The following is a 13,898-nucleotide window of genomic DNA, read 5'->3' on the forward strand; positions in this document are numbered from 1 at the left end:
TGATCAAAGACACTTGGAATGGCATGGAAAAAACTTGGTTATGTCGAAGACATCATTTGGACACTTTGTCTTGAAGATTTGTTTATTGGCATATTCGTATTAGCATATTTGCTGTTACCAGCAAATAGGTCCAGGTTATACACTGATAGGCTTATCTTTTCCAAATCAGCATGGCACGCTATGGAGATAATTTATTATTGTTGTAAATGCATTAAGTCGACATGTTGAATCGGTTATTGCATCAAGCATTAATTTATTTGTAAATTGATTTTATTGTAATATCCTTTAGAGCCGACCTACTAAAATTGGTCCTCGGTTATGATATAAATGTAAGATCTTATTTGTAAGATCGAATGTGGAATGCAAAAAAGGATTTTGTGAAGGTATATGCAAGAATAAGTAGAGCTATACATGCAAACATCATTTGAAGGTTGAAGGAGGGTTTTTTGTGAAATCAATCAGAACTACACTGGTACTGAATCCAGTATAGAAAGATTCTAATTTGAGCAGTACATCCTTATTGGATTTAACCATCCAATTGTAGTCAGTGTGACTCCTATTTTGTGTTTCAGCAGTGAGCTCTAGGCACTTGGCTTTTCTGCATGTGCAGAACCCATTGGTATACACTTACTATCTGCAGTAGTATCATCTGATTGTGGGTAAGGTTTCCCACCGTGGTTTTTCCCCTTACAGGGTTTCCACATACAAATATTGGTGTTATGTGTTGTGGATGACTTTGTCCTTTTGTTTTATGCATTAATCTTTACCGGTATTGCAATTAACTGATAAAATTGTCCACCGGTATAAAAGACTGGTTTACCGGTATTAAGCATTAAGTTGGTTAAGTTGTTTTTGGTTTGAATTTATTTGACAACTGATTCACCCCCCCTCTCAGTTGTCTCCGGGACCTAACACAAATTATGCATTGGAGGTTGCACATTGAGTAGGAAAACTCCCCCAGTGTTGTCCTGCAATGGAAAATCAGTCAATTAACCCTAATTGATGAGTATATATGTTGCATTTGTCCTCTCATTTGCATAATTTGAAGAAGTTGGATGTGTGGGAAGTTTACATGAGATCAAGCATTCAAGAGCATTCAAGCATTCCTTTCCAGCATTGAGCATTCTCAAGCCTCCTTTCAAGGCTAGGTGTTGCATTCAAGTCAAGGATTCAACCATTGAAGAGGAGATTCATTCCAACATTCAATTCCACACAAGAAAATCTACCTACATTCTATCTAAAACCTCTCTTGAGGTGATTTACATTTTAATTTTTCATTTACACTTACTTGCAAGTACTTTCTTTCATCATTTGGTTAATTCCAAAACTAGGGTTTGACCTAAGGCAAACCCCCAATCCCAACACCTTTCCCTCTCTTTTCTATGTGTAGGTTTTAGGTGTGCGACTATACTTTCAGATTTGAACTCCATTTGCAGAGGCAGAAAAACCCTTTTCTTTTCGCTGATTTTTCGGAGGACCGTGTACACTCTCGACACGGTCTGGGCAACTTTTCCTCAAATTCGCAGGGCGGCTTCATCTCGACAGATTATTGCCAGATCCAAGTGCACAATTTCATCCTATGTTTCTATCTTAAGTTATAATTAGATCTTTGTCGCTTTCTCACTTGATTATAAGCACACAATTCAATTCAATTCAAATCTTAATCTCAGAAGAAGGGATTAACTTACCATCACTCAGAATTCAATCTCTTTCTCTAAAGGTTGAATCTAGTGTATTTTCCCCCCTCTTCTAATGTAATGCATGAAAAGTGTTTGAAGGGGAATCCGAAGTAAAACTTTCATCTCTCCTTAGAGGGAAGAAAATATTTTCTCTATATTTCATTCATTCACCCTTTTTCCAACGTTACAACATGATTAATGTAGGTTATAGTTTGTGTAATTTGATTTTGAAGGCTTTGTAGTTGTGAAGATAGTTTATTTTCCTTCAAGCGAGCTTTCTAATCAGGCCCTTTCTATGAAATATTTATGTATTCACATGTTCAGTTGAGTTGTGAAACTTTCCAAGTTTTTTGTTGAAGATTTTGTGGGTTAAGCAGTTCCAGATTTCAGAAGCAACATTTGGTGCATCACCTCGTAGGATAGGCTTAATTTTAGTATTCCTTCTATACTTTTGTCAAAAGAAGTTAATTACAGGAGATTCATTAGACAAGAAGCGACCTGATTTTCGAAGGTCTACTTTCATGATAGGCATACCCACAGGCCTGAAAGTATTCCCAAGTTTTATAGGATTGCTGGGTTTCATACTTAGCATCACGACACAATCCTTTGTGACAATAGTTCTCAACACTATATTCTTTATCTCTAATCCCAGGGTAAGATAAATCCTCCCTTTGTAAATGATCAGATCATTCACAAGGGAATACCTGCTGTCCTGTATGGATCCATCAACAATGACAGAAGCCCATGAATCCTTTGCATACTCTGCAATTATCAAGTGTTTCCAATCCTCTGAAATATCTGTCATCATACTCATGTGAGGTCTACAGGACAAGGCATCAACTACGACATTTTGAGTTCCTTTGACATAAGTAATGTCAAAATCAAAAGATTGCAACTTGCTTACCTACTTTTGTTGTCAATCATTCAAGTCGTCCTGTCCAAGGAAATGTCATAAGCTATTATGACCTGTTTTGATGCAAAACTTGCTGCCAATGAGATACTGCCTAAATTTGGCCAATGCTTGCATTATGGCCAACATTTCCTTGTCATAGACACTGAAACTATGCTCCGGTCCTCTGAGCTTCCTGCTATTGAATGTGATAGGGTTCTTATCCTACGTAAGAACTTCCCCAATTCCCTCACCAAATGGTTTATTAAAGTCTAGTAAATCTAGGACTTGACATGATGTCATTAACTATTTGAATTTATCAAAACACTCATGTGCCTCAGGAGTCCATATAAATGCACCCTTCTTCATCAAATTTGTCAAGGGTGCTGCATGATGTGAATACCCATTAACAAATCTACAATAGAAGTGACACAAACCAAGAAACTCCCTCAATTGTGTCAGGTTCTCTAGAGTAGGCCATTGAATGATGGCACAAATATTTTTAATGTCCATACATACACCCTCTGCACTGATAATGTGACCCAAATATAGTAATTCTGTCATACCCAAATCACATATTGATTCTTTAGCATACAATGACTCCTTATCCAGAATGCCCAACATTTTGTCCAGGTGTGCCAAATGCTCATCCCACGATTTACTATATATTAAGATATCATCAAAGAAGACCAATACATACCACCTCAACTGTGCCTGAAATATTCTGTTCATCGTGAACTAGAAAGTGGTAGGAGCATTGGTTAGCCTAAATGGCATAACCTCAAACTCAAAGTGCCCACAATGATATCTGAATGCAATCTTCTCTATATCCTTCTCTCTAACCCTAATCTAGTGATAGCCCAATCTCAAATCAATCTTTGAGAAGTAATAGGCACCATGAAGCTCATCGATCAGTTCATCAATCCATGGGATAGGGTATCTATTTTTGATGGTCCTCTTAGCTAAGACCCTGTTATAAATGAACATATGCAATGTTCCATCTTTTTTCTTCACTAATACAATTGATGAGGCAAATGGTGACTTACTTGACCTAATGTATCCCATAACGAGAAAATCCTTAATTTTTTTTCTATCTCATCTTTTAGTTGCTTTGGGTGCTGGTAAGGGGTAACCATCACAGGTTTTTCACCCTCCTCCAACTCTATAATGTGGTCAATTCCCCGATCTAGAGGTTTACCAAGTGTAATGTCACTGAATACCTTCTTGTTCTTAACTCTCAGCTCCTGTATATATGGATGGTATACTGGTTTCTACCACTCCCCTTGTGATGACATCAACATACACTCTATTTCCCACTCAACCATGTTGTGACACATAAGTCTCTCCATCCTCCTAAATGATATCATTGTAAAACTATCTCTGATGGATTTCAACACATGGGATCTCCCATCTACATGAACCTCATCTCCATCTCTCAAAGATTGAGAGTGAAGATCCCTATGTCATGAAGCCATCTTATTCCCAAAACTACATCTGTATCTCCCATAGTCACAACCTAAAATTCTGCCCTAAAATCATAGTTATTGATATGCATAGGGATTCCTGAAATCATCCTGTCATGCATAAGAGTGTAACCATCTGCCACTCACCCTTATGCCTTCAAGTTCTTCATTCTATATCCCATGCCTCTCCACCAACTTAGCATCAATGAAATTGTGTGTAGCTCCTGTATCCAGTAGAGTGATAATCTTCTATCCAACCAACAACCCACACATCCTGAAAGAGCCCTCTCGCTGAATGCTAGTGAGGCGTGCCTCCTTAAGCTTAGCATCCTCTTCATGTGCATCCATTTTTTCTAATTTTTCAGGCTCATATTCAACCTTCTCTACATCGAATTCCTCTTGATCATTTTGTTGGTAGGAATTTTTAGATTCAGGAGCCTAATAAAAATCCCACATAGTATAGTTAGCCTTTCCCTTAGGCCTCAAAGGACAATCATGGTTAGCATCATAAGGACCCTTGCTGTAGAAACACAACTTATTCTTTCGTAAATCATTAAGGGTTTTCCTGTCAAATGGAGTTACTGATTTCCCTTTTTGATCTCCCTTAAAATCTATTTTTCCTTGTTTCTTAGGGAAAAACTTGCTGTCCCTGGATGAAGAAGATCCCTTAAACATGAAATTTCTTTGTGGTGTTGCAAGTTTCATACTCCTAGCCTTCCTCATGGCTTCCTATGGTGTTGGTGGGTCAAATCCTTTCACCCAACTCTTCAAAGGTTCCAAAAGGCCCTCAATGAACATCACAATTAGTCTCTACTCAGAAATATTAGAAACCGTGACTGATAGCCACTGAAATTATTCAATATAGCTCTATAGGCTCCCAACCTGCTTAAGTTGAGCAAGTTCCTTGAAATAGGATTCCATATCTTTCTTATCAAAGCATTCAAACCAACCGATCAATAAACTCCTGATATGAAGTGATGATGTTATGCTATAGGGTGACCATTTCATTATGCTACCAATCATTAGCCACTCCATCAAGATGCAATGTAGCAAATTTGATTGCATCTCCTTCTATCATAGGCCAAAAATGGAAATAGGTGTCCAACTTAAGTATCGATGACCGTGTTGTGACCTTTCCACTTCCATCAAATAGTTGTAGGGTCAATTTATTGGTAGGATATTCCAGATCCCTATTCTAATTCCAAGGCCTTCTATCTTGCCTAGCTCTAGCATGCTCCCTCTTTTGAGTCAGGAACCTATCAAAGTTCAAATTTTCTCTTACATCAAGGGGTAGTAAGCTCCACTCATCATGCACTGCCATGACATTATCCATAAACATAACACCATCATCTTCCCCTATGCCTCCTTCTGGCTCATTCCTTAGGAAAGTAGGCTGATCTACAATATGTATAGGAGTTCTACGAGCCCTGTGGGTTCCAACCACACTCCTGTTATCTTCCTACTCATGATTCTTCCTCCTAGGATTAGCCAACTATTGTATAGCTGCAGTGAGTTGCTACAATGTATCTTCTATACATTACTACCCATCTTGTAATCCTCTCATGGTTTCCCTCAATTCTCTAGCCTCGTCACATGTTGGACTACTCTCTCTTCTATCACCCATGGTATCCTATCGGATGTCAAAATTTTGATCTCTCTGTAGTAATGCCCTTCTGTGTGTATAATACCTGTGAGGACCAACTTCTTGGGATTGCATGCAAAGCCTTTAACCCTCCAGGATGGTAGGATAAAGGATCTAATACCATCGTGAAGATGCCTTTTTCCTCTAAGTCGGTTTACTATTGTTTTGTTTGCTGCTAAAGGTTTATTTGGTTTTGTATTTTCTAATTTTTTCTATTTGCTTTTTGACAATTTTTAGATAAAACGAATGCAAATTATAGACAAATTCTCAAGTACATCAAACTTCAACTAGATGCAGATATGATTACATAAAGTTCATAGATATGGCATAAAACCGACTTTTGAAACCCTTTTGAACTAATTGAAATAAAAAAACAATTACAATGGAGTAATAGGAACCTAAAATGCTGATTCGAACTGCTTCATAAGCCTTTTACACCTCCAAAGGCTGCATTAGATTTCTTGCAATAAACCATCGCCTCCAAAGTTATTTTAGAACTTTTTGATTGTCTCCTTATAGAAAGGCAACCAAGCTCTAGTTGCAAATAATGACAAATATTCGTATTTTGATTCAACTAACAATTCAATACCTTCTCCTCCTTCAATCGATGTAATCTTATAGAAATACCTTGCAATTCGAGCACAATTAGAGCTCCTGATGTGAAGCCCTCTTGCATACCAAATTCATAAGACATTCCACTCCTTCAAATGGTTGCACACTAAAGATTTCCCCATTCTCCAATTGTTGTTGAAAGCTTGAAACCCTTGGTCTCTTCTCTCAAACAAGTTCAAATAAAATAGATGCAACAACAATAATAATGAATCAAACTTCTCATTTCAAGCTTATATATTCTCCAAGGAGAAGTTCAAACCTCTTCCAAAAAGCAACTTTTTACATTAAAATGAAATAATGTTTCATTAGCATCATTAATGAAATGAGCTTTGGGTTATGTGCTCATAAAAAATTAATAAATTAGGTCCCCTCCTCATGATGACTTGACCCTTAAATATAAAGTTAAGTTATAACTTTATATTAACCCTATTTAATGATTTATTAGTAATTTGGCCACATAAACATTAATATCTCCCAAAATACTTAACATTTTGCTATGCCGTCTGAAACCAGAGTCCACCCTGCTATTCCTCATGTGACCACATGATCTTGCTAAATATAGAAAGGGCCTTTCTCAAACATCCCAAGACTTACTATAAATAGTATAGCAAATGAAGTCCAAATGATTCGAAAGAAAAGCCAAACCGAAGCATACTAAATCCTGGAGAAGATGCCAATGAAAGAAGACCCTCTATCCACACTCATTATCCTAGGAGGGTCATAATGATAGGCTAATCTACCCTAATGAATGATGTCAACTAGAATGGGACATCACATCTGTAAACATGACTACAAAATGGGTACTACAACGTGCACCAAAATCAAAATTTACCAAATGAAACCCACTGTTCGCAAGGAAATCCAAAAAAATGACTATAATTTAATGGGTCCTGCAAAGTGTACCAACAAAAATATTACCAAACAAAATCCTCTATTGTCAAGGCAATCCAAAAATTCAAATGGAAAATTGGTGCTACGTAGTATGCATCGACACAAAGATTACTAAATAAAACCCTCTGTTTGGAAGGCAATCCAAAAAATCAATTGCAAAATGGGTGATGCAATGTGCACCAACACAAGTAAAGATTACTAACTTGTTTCTTAGCCTTTGGAGAAATGCTTTTTGTTGGCATTTTGATGATTATGTTGTGATTGTCATTGATGGACACACACTTGCTATGAGATCACTTTGAGAATGTATGAATTATGCTAAACCGGTAATTGTTCCAAACTGGTATCATGTTGTAGTCTTTAGACTACTGTTGTTATGTAGAAAGTGTTTACCAATCTCAAGCGGTATAAAGACCCAAGTGGCATAGAGAGATCAAGCAGTTTAAAGATCTCAAGCGGAGCAGAGCAAAGGAGCCAGAAGCGGTAGTTATCTTTTTCCCAGTCTTCAATTTTTGTCAACCGGTAATTTGTTTGAACCAGTATTACTCTGAGTCACCAACTGGTAATCGGAAAGTTGGACAAACCGGTAATACTCTTTGATGAGTTACCAACTAGTATATTTGTGTGATGAGTTACCATCCACCATCGCTTTGACGGTGATTTTGTGCCATGTTACCAAATGTGTCTAGATACAATGAACCTAGGAACTTGCAATGTAATCCTATTGGACCGACATGAAATCAAATTCCTTTTAAGGACATCATGTCTAGGGTTTTAATATCAGTGTGTAGCTGATAGGGTTTGTGGTGGTTGATGAGCTCTTGAATGTGCGATCTTAACCGAGAAGATCAAGTCTGTGAGTTGTAACAGAGTAAGGAGTTACTGAAGACTAACATAATGCTGAAATGCATTAGCTATGAGCTACAATGGATCTAATCAAGCAGACTGTGCCATTTGCTAGATCATTCACTTGTTGATTACTCACATCTTCGACAAGTTAGAAACCCTTAACCAGGTAGGCCCAGAAAAGCCTTTGTAAATCCTCTAACAAGGTTGTTCACATCTATGGATCTGAAATCCTCTCACAAGGTAGTCTTTAATCAGACTTATCTCCTAATAGAGATTGAGATTCCTAACAGGACCTGTTCTTGTAAAGAACATTGTATGACCTTAACCGATCTGACCTTAACCGGTCTAGTTACTATTCTGCAGATAGTTACTTGTGAGTTTCATCTCACTGTGGTTTTTACCATTTGGGTTTCCACGTCAAAATCTCTTGCGTTATGGTGATTGTGCTTCTGTGGGTGAATGCATTATTTGCTATTTGGTTTGCATGTGTGTTAACCGGTTTGTTTGCTAAACTATTTTACCGGTTTACTGCTAGGCTATTAAAGTGTTTAAGTACAGTATTTTTGGTATACTAATTCACCCTCCCTCTTAGTATTCATCACTTTTTCCAAACATCCCTTTCTCGAAGTCATCTATATCTACATGTCTTGAGTTGGTATTTTCTACCTGTCTTGCTTGAAGTGATCTTAGACTCAAGGAAAACCCCCTGAAAATCATACTTCATTTTACTAACCTTATACATTTAATCTTGCGTGAAAAGGCCCTAATAAATAACATATAAACCATTTTTATACAAGAAATAACTTCCACATGAAATTAGTTCACCATAGGAAATCCATATTTATAATCATGATAAGAAAGAAAAATTTCATAAGAAAGGAAATTGTTTATTAATTCAAACTTAGAAAATTAAATTCTAAGATCAACATTTAAACTTTACCATCATTGTAGACATTTAAAGCATTTTAAGGTAACAATAGTTGTTAATCATCAAGCAAGAAAACCATTTTAATAATCCATTGATCATGGTAGAGTTTCAAAGGTTATGTGGATATTTTGGGGCTCTATGGGGTCATGGATGTAAGATATCATGACTATTAGGCTTAAACTTATTCTTCTTCCTTTTAAAATTCATCTACTCACCTCCTTTTGGTTTATGTGAAACTTTGAGGGCGGTAAGGATATTGTGGGGTTATCATGGTTATGTGGATATATCATGGTTATGTGGATATATCATGGGTCAAAATAAAATAGCACAGTGGTCAACGATATATATGGAGGTTCCAAGTCATTGTTGAAATTTGAAGGGCATAAGGATATTGTTAGAAAATGAGAGCAACGAGGATGTTGTGGAGATTTGAGGTATTTAGAGATATTGTGAACTTAATTGGGATGAAAAGGAATGTATTCTAAACATAGTCGAATTCCAATTAAGGAAGGATACACAAAAATCTATCTCCAAAATGGAGGGAAATGGTTGAAAGTGAATGATGACTTCATCTAGAACAATAAAAAATATGAACGATGCATCTAAATGGAATGATAAAAGATTTGGTTGGAATCTTTGGAAGGAAAGCAGAGTGAACCCCTATAAAACATTGGTATCATATTTTCATGATGCTTTAAGTACCCATTGCCATATGGCAAGGTCAAAATATTAGTAAGCTCTAGGTCGTGACCTACAAGAGACAAAAGTCTACTATCAATTTAAAATAATGGAATTCTTCTTTCAGATTGGAGATCATCATTCTTGGGCCTCTACATGACAAAATGACTAATTGAATTTAAGCATTCAATCAAGTTGATATTAATATGCAATTGTGATTTTACCACTTTGTCAAATGACCATGATTTAGAGGCCAAAATAAAAAACCTGGTTGGCTTAAATGATGTGGATGACCTTCATAATGAATGCAATTGATACCCTTGGACAAGAAAAGAAAAATCACAAGATTCAAGAGTCCAACAACAACTCAAAAGGGAAAAAAGTTGAAGAAACAAACCTATAACTCAACTAATATACTTACTGAAACAGGTCATCATTAATAACCCACTTGTGTGACATATTGGAGAATGTTAAACTATGATCATGTGATAAAATCAAAACCTGCAAGACATTTCGTATGGTATGAATATATCCATGTTTGTGTCAAATCTCCACAATTCCCTTTATGTCAACTTTCACTTTGTCTATAAAAAATAAACATTTATATGAGCTTTAATGATCCACATCTTAACCATGGCGAAGCTCTTGTGAATTCCTTAAAACCAAAGAACCACTAAGGAACTAATTTAAAGGTGTCATCATTTAAAGACTACATCACACGAAATCATAAATTAATAAGATGAGTTTAACACTTCACAAAACCTTTCCTAGGAAAGAATATTTGTCCTCTAAACCATAAGATTAATAAATAGACCTAGATTGACCCAAAAGCAAAAAACAGAAAATAGGAGGTCCTCATTTTCAATGAGACATGCGTGCAAGGCACACCATAAGCTTTAGTCATCTTATTTGTTTGAACAATGGTTGAGTCACTAATGTAGGAGGTCATCACTTGAATCATCTTTCCATAAATCCTATTAATATTGCAAATCTTTTGTCTTTTGTTTTTGTGTTGACTAATAGATTTTATTGACTTGCATTATTCCATTACTTTCTTTCATGGTGTCACATTTGGTGATATGCTAGGTTGTGTGTGTTTTCCTTAGTGTCATGCATGTCAAGTTGCCAGAGATCATCTTTTGAAGGCCACATGTGTGTTTCCCTCAATCTTATGAGTGTCAAGTTGCTTGAGATAATCTTTTGAAGATCACTTTTTATTAATTGTTGCGTTTGTTGGCCTAGTGGTGAACTTTTTCTCTTGAAAGAGGTCACAAGTTCAAATCCCACATGGGGTAAGGTATGTATGTCTCGTTTATAGTCCCATATTACTATAAGTTCAAATTCCACATGAGGTAAGGTATGTATGCCTCATTTAACTCATTAATAGATGACCTAATATTATTATAAATTCAAATTCCACATGAGTAAGATATGTATGCCTCGTTTATAATCCCATGTTATTATAAATAGACTCAATGCCTTGTTTATAGCCCCATATTATTGTAAATAGACTCATAAGCAGATGGCCTAATATTATAGACCGTACCGTAATATCTTTCTCGTCATACGCTTCACACTTTGAATGCCCGGAGAGTGACTAGCATACTGCTTTAGAAAATGCAAATGCCGAATGCACAAGTCAAATTCCATAACCTTTTCAGTCACGCTATTCATCAAATGAAGAAGTCACATTCCAAAACCCTTGCTAGGGTTTTCTAGGCCTATCCTAGATGGGAGTTTGGATTGGAAGAATATAGAGATATCAGCCGGAAGGAATGGGATAGCATTTCATAGAATAAGATTATTGCAACATATACAAGACTTGGGTATCTCACGCCACAGTCACCATGTTTCACCAAATGTAATGAATAGGTTTCAAACACTTCACATTTTGGTGCCAAAACAAAAGCTTTAGATCAGGGTATTGACATCCATCAATGCGTGATGGAAAGGAAATATTTGCCGTTACAAAATGTGGAGGTACAGTCAATGGATGTGAATTGTTTGACAGAATGCCTCGAAGAAATGTGGTCTCATGTAATGCCATGGCCGCTAGATGTGCTTGCTCAGGGAGGTTTTCGCCCCCTGTACCAAGGGCACATAGATGAGAATGTCAAACCAGGGATTTTTCCGTAGGAGTTTGAAATTGATTCAACAATTTACCAGAAGGTAGTATGGTATGCAGAAATATTCAATATTGCATCCAATTTTTTTACATAGGTAGAAATGATATATCATTCCCAAATCAATGATCATAGATAAATATGGTGTAAGTGTCTGGGAAACTCTTAAGAAGATGTAGCGAGTGCATTGATTCAGATTGTCCGAGTCATTCATTTTATATGCAGTTTGAATGCTTCTTAGCTCTTGAAGATCTGTTCTGAGCATTCAATTCCAAGTGTATTGTTTATATTGTATTATTGTCTGTTCGCTGCATGAGCTTTGGCCATGATAATTGCTTGCATTTCTATCGGCTATCTGAATTTAGACAGTAGACTGATAAGGAATAAAGGATTCATAGAGAGAATGTTAGCTTGATCTAGTCATGTTTTTTAAAAGCCGATAGCTTTAGATATTATAGTAGGCAATTTTCCTATTCACTTTGTCTGCTTGATCTATCAAATGTAATTACATTTGTGCATGGACAAGAATTTTTACAATTCATGAGTTTTTCAAATGTATGTTATTCGCTGGTTGGAGTACCATTATCATGGGATACATTTAGCATTATCTACTGAAACACTTGAGCAATAGAATGAGTTGAAGAAAACACATCCAACACTGATCATAAAGTTCTCAATCAAGATGGTTTTCAGGGGTAGTCCTGCATGAATAGCAGAGTTGGTTTGGGTTACTTGGGTTCGACCTTGAGACGTGGATTCGTCCGATGCGCGTGGTTTGTGGGGGACTGCGTACATCTCTAGAGATTAATTTCGTCTCAGCTTGCTCTTTCCTGACCTCAACTTGGTAGTAAGACTAAAATAAGACAAATTGGATGCTAGGCTGGGTCACGAGAATACCTCTAGCTCTTCAGTAACATAGAGAATGGCTGGCAGAGGTCATCTTCCTTGGGTAGCTAAGTTACCCCCACTTGGGTGAAATTTATAGGCTACTGTCCTGCGGATGAACATCAGCTACTGGTTTATATGAGTATATGTCTCATGATAGTCTGGAAGACCACCTATTTCAAAAAGTATGCGTTGCCATACCTTGGTTTGTAAGACTGAATATTGCACTTGGGGTTGCTAAAAGGCTTGTTTTTCTTCATAGAATCAAAAGGCAAGCTATCATACAGCCAAGCCTTTTGATTTTGGATTTACAAAAGATGGTCCTAAGGGAGACTAGACTCATGCTTCCACTTGTGCGATCACCTATGAAGTTCACAATCAGCCAATAATAAATGATGGGAAAGCCAACTTGGTTTTTTGAGTGAACTCCACAGCCAAAAAGAGTACTTAATAGTGATTCAGATTTGTATATTCCATCTCCCTAGCATCATGTTAGACAAGTCTAAAATTTTGTAGTTGGAGATTGGAACATTTTGTTACTATGTAGGTTTTTGTGTGTACCCTCCATTTTGGAAGTTTAACAATATTGAACTAATCTTATCTTCTGCTAGATGTATCGAAGAAAGCTCCCTACAAATGGTGTAGCAAATTGGTGAACATCTATGTAAGTAAATTATCAAACCCTTTAACATTATAAGTTGTACATGTCTAAGAAAATATGGAGAGATTTATGAATTATGACTGTATATATGTTGATTTTAGAGCACCAAGAATAGTTATAGGGATGATGAATGTGAAGATGGTCTAGATTTTAATGCTGTCAAGAGTGCAATGAGTGAATTCACCACATATGAGTAGAGGTGGTTATAAAAGAGTGTGCAGGGTATCTGGGAAGTATGTGCACATGAGGTTGGTATGTTTCTCCAAGTCATAGAACAAAGGATTTGTCCAAGTGTTTTCGGGTATTTCAATGTATTCCATCCTTGCAATTTTTGGAGGGAATGTTTTTTTTTTCTTTCTGTGGTGTCTTTCACACCACAGTAAAGTATAATCACTTGTAATTCATTGTAAAGGGTCAGACTTAACTTTGAATTATAATATATTAATTTTTTAAGAGTATTTTGGAAATTCTAATTTTAAAAATAAATAAATAAATATAAGTATTTATTTCAATGAATGTTAAATGAATTTAATATGTATTATATCATTGATACTTGAGTGATGATTATATGTTATGTGTGGTCAACTTGAACACATGA

Source organism: Cryptomeria japonica, chromosome 9 (genome assembly GCF_030272615.1).
Source record: "Cryptomeria japonica chromosome 9, Sugi_1.0, whole genome shotgun sequence".
In the NCBI taxonomy this organism is placed as follows: Eukaryota; Viridiplantae; Streptophyta; class Pinopsida; order Cupressales; family Cupressaceae; genus Cryptomeria; species Cryptomeria japonica.